This window comes from Brachycentrus maculatus, unplaced genomic scaffold (genome assembly GCF_059751285.1).
Source record: "Brachycentrus maculatus isolate JH-2025_06_01 unplaced genomic scaffold, ASM5975128v1 h1tg000362l, whole genome shotgun sequence".
In the NCBI taxonomy this organism is placed as follows: domain Eukaryota; kingdom Metazoa; phylum Arthropoda; class Insecta; order Trichoptera; family Brachycentridae; genus Brachycentrus; species Brachycentrus maculatus.
In genome coordinates, this window is record NW_028281111.1 from 39427 (window position 1) to 48937 (window position 9511).

At 29.4% G+C, this 9511-nt stretch overlaps 2 non-coding genes across 2 annotated transcripts; one reads left to right on the forward strand and one right to left on the reverse strand.

The window, feature by feature from the left end:
- Positions 1 to 7190: 7190 nt before the first annotated feature.
- On the forward strand, positions 7191 to 7309 carry LOC148303547 (5S ribosomal RNA). The gene has a single exon (XR_015838469.1). It is a non-coding gene; the product is annotated as a 5S ribosomal RNA (ribosomal RNA).
- A 515-nt stretch (positions 7310 to 7824) lies between these two features.
- On the reverse strand, positions 7825 to 7897 carry TRNAA-AGC (transfer RNA alanine (anticodon AGC)). The gene has a single exon. It is a non-coding gene; the product is annotated as a tRNA-Ala (tRNA).
- Positions 7898 to 9511: the final 1614 nt, after the last annotated feature.

The following is a 9511-nucleotide window of genomic DNA, read 5'->3' on the forward strand; positions in this document are numbered from 1 at the left end:
CAAAAGCAAAGGATTTATGTATTAATTTTAAATCAAACACAGATTTTTGAGTCTACTAAGTTGTATTTTATTAACAAAAACACATAAAAAATTAATATTGTGACAATTGTTTCGCCTTGTTAAGGCATTATCAAACAAATGCCCTTACATTTGTTTAACAAATTAAAGCCCAAATCAATAAATTAAGCAAATGATAATGAAATTAAAGAACTACCATCGCGTCATTTCTTTGCATGGGTAGGCAAAGAGGGTGGGACGCCATTCTCGTCTATCCTGACATACACTTCTAGCATCCTTTACATCTATATATCTAGTCATACATGTCCTCCACTTACGTAGATTTTTAACACAGTCAGAAGGGAGCACCATCAGCCCAAATTCCACATCTATCAAATTACAACTAACATGCGAAAGAAATCCTACAAAAGCCCGTATGAAAATCTATGAGCTTTTATGCAATATGAGTGTTCATTAATGGACTGATCGATGAACGTCATACGAGTGTATAAAATGATCACTTAAGCCAGCCGAATACCAAGGAATGCTCAGACCTTCATCGAGTGTACATAAATATCCAAGTACCTACCTTTAATGTTCTTGGCTATGTAAGATTAGTGTGTTCTTGCATAACATTGTGCAGCAGTCTAGTTGTTCATACCGTAAGATCATAAATCATATCGATTTCCATATACAGGGTGCAAGTTCTAAAAGGCAAAAAAGAATTGTGTTAAATACAAAATCCCTCTTTCCAAAATGGCTAAAGAATGAAATGTGTTACAAATTTTATAGGAATGCCATAAACTCGAATCAAATTTCGTATACAATCGGTTATTTATCATTATTATTAAAATAAAGTAAAGTTAAACATGAAACATTGGAAACATAGCTAAACACGCTAACCATTACATTTTTAATAAAACACTTGTTACACGTCCCCAATAGACTCTTAAAATATGTGTCAAATATCATTTAAATGTTCATTACAATATCATATATGTGTCGCCTACTTTCAAAATTTGCCAGATCCATGTAAGTCGATTTTACAAAAAATTCAAAATTATATTGGTAACATTAACGTTTAAAAGATTTAAAGATCTTTAGATAAAATGTTATGAAATAGAGAATTTTCCCATTTTTTTAGAAAATAATTCGGTATTCAAAAAAAAAACGAGACACAAACCGATAGTGACGTCATCTTAATTTTTGACCTTTCCCCGCTCTCGATTAGCCGATATGTGTCAGAAGCCAAGTTCCGTGAATATAGCAGAATTGGAAATACAACGCTTTTTTTAAGTATTTTTGAGCAGGGTTTTCAAGTATTTAAATATTTTAAACAATAAAACCCACAATTGGCATTCCGATAGATCATACATTTTGAAATCTTATGAAATTGGATCTGGCGGATTTTGAAAGTAGGCGAACCAAATGTATTATTATTTTGACGAATTATATAAGTATAGGTTGTAATTACATAGTAAGGTGTTTTAAAGTAAAACTATAATACATCACTGTATTGTGAGCTTACTGGGATTCTTAAAGATTCCATACATGCTCCTTGAAACTCTGAGCCAATATTCATACCTACACCCTGTATACATAAAACAGCCACCCGACTATTGAATGGCCAACAGCCGAGCTGTGAATCATCCCCTGTAGTTAAGTGCCCTCTGGGGGGTGGTACTGGAATGGACGTTGACCTCCGAGGAATATTAAATTGAGAGGGAAAATTCATTTCCATACATGCGGTCTTGGGTATCTTCATATTTACATAATATATTGTATACACTCTTCGACCTGCAAACTGATTTATTAAATGATAAGATTTATTTTATGTTAATTTTTTAATAAAAAATTGTACGTATTTTTTTATTTTTTTTTGTTTCTTAGAAATGCATAAAAGAATAGTTTAAAAAAAAAATGTGATTTTCCATTGTATAATTAAAATGTGATTTTGTTTTGAAATCACTATAAAATCATTATAGTGATTTTAGAAAAAAGTTACATTTTGATTACTTAAAAAAAAAAATTAATATCAGGGATTTTTCTTACACAAAAAAGGTCCAGGACTTACATCATGTAAAGCTTTTTACGAAAAAATATACATATATGAAAATATCATTGAAATAATCACAATACCATATTTTATCATTTTGATGAATTATTGTATATATGTTAGATTATAATTTCGTAGGCGCAAACATTGTTTTGTCTGATTGATTTTGAAAATTTAACAAAAGTATAATTTATTCGTGAACTTTTTGCTATTTATCTTTTTTATTATTATTTTTTTAATTTATGCTTTCTGTTAGTCAAGTATTTGTTGTTTATATTAACACTTTTATTATAATTTGAATTTTTATAATATCTATAGCATTCTTGCCAGTGCCCTTTACTATGACTTAAAATATATAGTATACCACACACAGGCCATGCCTTTTGGAATCTTTTTTTGTATTTATCATTTTTTATTTTTTGTATTTGTGTTTATATTATGTTGTAAATGCAAAATAAGTTAAAATAAAGAAATAAAAAAGATGATCACTCAGTCTACCCAATGACAAGCAATTGCCTTTTAAATTCTCAGTATCGAGAAGTTATACATACATTAGATATTTACAACATTTTGAGTGTGTCCAAATACTTGTTCACAAAATCTGGATTATCTCCAATTACAGGAGTTATTTTCATATTATTTTTTGTCTGCCCAGACTTCCATATTCTTCTACATCTTTGATGAGATGTCAAAAAATAATACATAATATGTAATGCGCAAGTAAAAAAAATGTTTTTCTTGAACCATTTATAACCCGAAAATTTAAAAGATTATTTTTCAGTATTTTCAAAAAATGATATCTTAAATAACCTGGCAACACAGAAAATGTACAGCTTTTATGATATGAAATGAAAATGTCACTCCATGTAACCAACGAGAGATAAGTGCATCTGAGTTTGACAGAGATATTTTCTCTCAAAACTTCAATCTCAAAGAGTACAATTTTGGCACAAGTAAGCACCCATGTAACTGGGAAATAACCTTTAATAATACGCTTGATAAATATTAGATTTAAAAAAAAAATGTAAAAATTTACTGAAAAAATATAATCAAAGATCGACGAAATATCAAAAGAAAGGGCATTAACAATAACTTGGCTTTAAATATTAAAATAAAAGACTCTTATATGACCATTTTAAGTGTATTAGTGAAAATAAACTTGTTTCGAGAACTTCAGATGTTCTCATCAATAGGTTTATTACTTTTATATTTTCATAATTTATTATGGTATTCCACTAATATAAGGGTAAATCAATTAATAATATTCAGTTAGATTGATCTCAAAACTGAAATCATATTTTTTTATCCTTCATTAAGAAAGGATTGTAATGAATAACATAAATAAAATATTTAAAAAAATAATTAAATGAGTTCGCGCAGAACAAACATACTCATACTAAATCGCTCAAAATTGAAAGTTGACATTGACAGACCCGATAGAAAATTTTCGAACATTGTATTAACACTTTTAGACAAAATAAAAATTAGACTATAGTAAATAATACTTTTTTCTTATTGAAGTTTATTAAACTATATGATTTCCTTCAAATGATTTCAAATGAAATTTCAGTCTTAAGTTAGATGAATACAACTTAAAAATTGAGTTACACATTTATGTACTTTGTATCTTACGGAAGATCGTCAAATATGGATTTTCGTCGGGCATCACAGGTTAATACTCAAAACTGTCATTTTTCGCGTCCATATATCACTACAATTTTATACATACAAGTGCAGTTTCAACTATAAATAATAATGTCACTTTTATTTCCGTTTCCGTTCATACGATCCAAATTTATTACTTTATTTTCTTACTTTTATTTGAACAAAATATCGTAAATTCGTTAAATATCGGAACTTTGTAAAGTTTCACACACGATTCTGTAATAATTCGTAAAAGCTATCAACCCATACACGGAAAGTACATTAGCTAATTGAAAACCAATCTACTTTTTCTTCTTAAAACAAAACAGTTCTCCGCTTTCACGAGGTAAGCCAACATAAAACATAAATTACCAATATTCAGCAAGGAGAAATATATTTATGATACTATTATATTCAATTCGTTATTTTATGGGTATTTATATATATATATATATATATATATATATATATATATATATATATATATATATATATATATATATATATATATATATATATATATATATATATATATATATATATATATATATATATATATATATATATATATATATATATATATATATATATATATATATATATATATATATATATTTATACATATATATACATGTATTTAATAAATATTATTTATAAATTAATTAAACAAAGACAATTTATTCAGTTACCTTTATAGTTACCAATTTCAGTTTTTTAATATGTTGAACACAGGTACATATATCGTTTGTGAAAATGGCGAAAAATGACACCACAGCAACTAATCAATTCATAAGAGATAAGATGTTTTTTTGACGATGAAAATTATAAAACCATTTTTTAACCATTTTCCGTCACTCAAAAATCTCAAACAAAAATCACGTATCTTCTGTGACGAACATTTCAAAAATATTGACAATATTATTGATCGTGTCGTGGGCACTTATTGTATTTTAATCCAAAATAAGAAAAATACCTCAGAAATTGTCTTAATGACATTTTTGCATGACTAGCCAAAATTTACCGTTTCGGGCTGAATTAAACTTTTTTCTAGATGAATTACTTGGATACTGAAATAGCTGATTCTATATACGTAACGTCATCACTTTAGAAAGTAATTTGTAGTTAAAATATGAATAAACTGCTAGAGTTAGAAATGGGAACCATTATCGGAAACATGTGGTTCTACCACGACATTTTTCTTCTTCCCAAACAAAACTTTTATACTGCCTAACCTTTATTTATCGCCCATTAATTGGGCTACCATCCTGTGATAACGTAAGCGATTTTTTTTAATACCGAAAACAGCCTCAAAAGACTTGAAATGTATGTAACTTTTTATAGTCAGTAATAAAAAATTATAAAAACTATTTCTTATCTTTATGAACTTAACTAAGCACACTTAAAAAAACTTTGAGATTATAATAAATAAGTATATGTATGTATGTATGTGTTTGTCCGCCTCCATAGTATAGTGGTAAGAACATTTGGCTACCACGCTAGAGATCTTGGGAGAAAAATGAAGGAGGTCAAAATAAATAAGTTTATGTGATTTTTTTCATTCCAATGCTTATTTGATATTATCTGAATCCTGAAGTGCAGAATTTATCACACTGTCTTCATATAATTAACAGTCAACTTAACATTGAATCAAATTGACGCAGTGCACTATGCACCATTGTCTATTTATGTACATTGGTTGGTCTACTAATGTCACTACTAATATGTATGTTTATAAATGTAATTTTATACAATATTATTACATTATAAATATTGATGTGTGATTCAGTCTGTGAAACATACAGATACATACTCATTTTTCATAAAATATATATTATTATAATTTTTTACCCCTTTAGCCGCCACTGGTTTAAATTCTTATATTTTTTAAGAACCGAATGGAACTGATGATAAAATTAATTTACATATTTTATAGTCCGACAGCACGAGTTTAGAGGCATCTGTCGGCACTTGGTTGAACTAATTAGTACCCTCGCCAAAATGATTGAGAATGTTAACTTTTTATTTTAGATTTGTTCATAGATGTCTCAATAAAAAAAAAGTGAACACATTTCAAATTGCTAACGGTTCATTGTTTTGCGTTAAATAGTATTTTTCCATGATTTATTAATTATTGGCATCGTACAGTATCTTAATATAATATTTTTAATTTCTTATATAATATTTTTTGTGATAAATAATACTTTTAATTTTGAATAAACTTAGCAGTGAAATATTGTATCATTAAACTACAGTGAAACCTTTCATAACGAGTTCAATTCATTCCAGAATCTTACTAGTTAAGCGAAACACTCGCTAAGCGAAACACTCGCTGAGCGAAACATTTTTTGTTGCTCGTCAAAATGTTTAAAACGTAAATAAAAATGTGAATTTATCACAAATAATTAATCTCTTCTAACTAGAAAACTGTTTTATGACATTTGTTTTTGGGGACGCTTCAAAATTTGGGGAAAATGTGTCACAGCATTGTCATTGAACAAATTTCTAGCACGATTAGCCACCTTCTTATTAGTTTGATGATTCTTAATGTACGATGCAACATTTTCCCATGCTTTCAAAGCTTCTGTGGTCAGCTCTTGGCTGTACTCTTTCACAAGCTCTTCAATATCTTGTTATCCACCTCGAATCTTATAATATTGGCTAATAACATAATCACGTTGACTCCAATAGACTCCACAGTTACTGTTTCAAAATCACATTTGACAGCACTCTCTGGCCAAAGTTTTTTCCAAGCAGAAGTGAGGGTCCTCTTGGTAAGTCCCGGTTCACAAATGAATGTCGTGAAAAAGGGACTTGACCTTCCTCTGTTACTCGCTATGCGAAACATCGCTCGTTAAGGAGCAACTTTTTCAGATTTTTTTGCTCGTTTTGCGAATTGCTCGGTATGAGAGGTACTCGTTATGTGAGTTTCCACTGTATCTTGGTTTTTAAATCAAGTAGAACTTTGATAGTTTGGAACATGAAAATTCTTTATTTTAGGTCGTTTTATTTTTTATACTGCGTGTGGCTTTTGCAAATACTTCCCTGTCATCAAATTTAGATTTCTAACCAACCTTATCATTATCAAATTAAGAGGATATAAAATAGAGTTTTGAAGGTTGTAAAATATTATTGTTAATATTTTACAAGCAGTAAAATTATTTCACAATTGATTAGAAATTATAATCCATAAAAGTAAGAACGGTTCGTTTAGATTACATTTCTTTTCTTTTAGTGGTCCTGAGAAGGCCAACAGTCTTTGAACCAGATCCAGGTATGAGACGGAATTTGCAATGAAAAAACATAGTAACTAAACTTAACTAATAAAAACAGTTTTGACAGAAATAGTATTTGGCGGGCACCGGGATCCATGTCAACCGTCAATAATTCACGAAAACATTTGCTTTCGTATGGAAGCTACAACGTAAACTAAAAAAAACTAATAAAAAATACAATATTATCATTGTATATATTTTAATAATTTCATTTGGCTCTCGCCAACGACCATACCATGTTGAATGCACCGGTTCTCGTCCGATCACCGAAGTTAAGCAACATTGGGCGCGGTCAGTACTTGGATGGGTGACCGCTTGGGAACACCGCGTGCCGTTGGCCTTCTCTTTTTTTCCTACTTTTAGTTTTTATTTTTTAAATATTTTGTTTGTCTATTGAACGCATTATTTCTTAATAACTTTTTATTTATGGTTTTATATTAAAAAAATACATATATTTTTACTATACAGTATTAAAATATTATAAGCACATAAATTGACTTCCCCATTACTTTTTAAATGTGGTTTATATTTTTTAAATTTGTATTTTGTTTATATACAACACCCCAATTTTTCAGCATGGTTGGAAAAATATGTATTTATATTTTTAATATACACATAAGTAAAATGTCATAAGCTCATAAAATGGCGTTAATTAATATTACCATGTACTGATGATGCCCATAATAATATTTTTTGGTAATTTAGCCCCATTTTAGGTTAGGTCCCTTTACATTTGATAAACAAGTGGGTAAAAACGATGCATGAAATAAACATTTCTATTGTAGGTACATTTTGATTGTGAATTTTATTATTCCAAATTCCTGGGTATTTAAAAAATAGCATAAAAAGAAGTATTGGAGGCGCCGGGTATCGATCCCGGTACCTCTCACATGCTAAGCGAGCGCTCTACCATCTGAGCTACGCCCCCCGTGCAATGCACTGCGATAATAACAATATATAAAAACGTCAATATAACAAAAATTTAAAGTAAACTTTATAATAAAATTGTATAGATGTCAGGGCATGCCTCTAAAAGTAAGTGTATTCAAGAAAAGTCACTAAGTAAAATAGCTCGGAATAAAATTCATATAAAATTACTGCCATCTATGGATGAAAAAACGAAACTTTTTAGTAAAAAAATATATGTGACGTGAATGTGTGCTTGACCAAAAGGTTGACGACCTCCACTACCGTTGTTTTATCAATACAAACGTGTAACAAATACTTTAATATGTGTTCGTGTATTTACCTCAACTGACACAATTAAAAATATACATATTTATTTGCGTAATAATTATATATTTGTTATGTTAACGCTTAAAAATTATACATTTTAACTATTTCATCGAAAGTTGACCGAAATTCCGCATTATTCACTAACGTTTTTTAGTAAATTACAATTTACAATTGAATTAAATGTCTAATGTTTTTAAATGAAAAAGATCTTGATTATGATACAAAGAATTTTAAAACTACATACTTAATAAGTACTTAAGTATATTGAAATGCCCAATTTGGTGTATTTATTTTTCTGACCAAATGACAAGCGACGCTACTGACATCTGTGTCATATTTTATAATCGCAATAATTGAATAAGCGATCGATAAACCATACGAAAACCATAGTTATTCGATTTAACCGTTTATTCTAATAAATATTCTATTGTTAAAAGTTATTCGATTAATTCATTAAAATTATCAAATTACTAGTAATCAGAAATCGTGCTGTCATCCTTAAAGTCGAACAACTTAATCGATTATAAAGATTACAAGATAGTAGTCAGAAAATACGTTTAAAATGAATAACTCGAATAATTCAATCATAATACGAATACAGTCATAATTTCAGCTAGTGAATTCGTTATACGAAGCTTATTACGAATACAAAATTTTAAAAGCAATCAACATTTAAGATAAAGCTGTGTTTTGTATTCGCTTTTACATGCGGGTAAGATATTACAAATATAACTAACCAACACGCCGCTTCACGCGGGTTCGGCTTTGAGAATAGAACGCCACACCAATCTTCGCCTCTTCCACATTCATGCATCTCCTCATACCCGCCGATTATTTCGACTATTGACCTGACCGTTTTTAAATATGTGCCATACTTGATCATGCCAAGTTTTCCTCAGCCTTCTTCCGCTAGTTCTAACTATATTTGCCTCACAATTTTTCTACACCGTTCTTTCCTCACTCATTCGTTCCTCATGCCAAAATATGTGAAAATATTTTCTACCACTGTAATATAATATGAGCACCTATATGTAAATAAAACCTCCGTAGTGTAATGGTTAGCGTGTTTAGCTACCGCGCTCTAGGCCGCAGGCTCGATTCCCAGTTGGGGTAAAACAAATATTCGTGATTTTTCAATCTAAAATTTATTATAATACTATAGTTAGTTGGACTAGTAACTGAAAGCAGGATTGATCAGCTTGTCTTCACGAACGATCAAGATAACACCGAGAAAATACGCTGCAGTGCCCTATGCACCATTGGGTGCAGATAAAGGTAAAAAAATAAAAAATAAGTGTTATGCAAA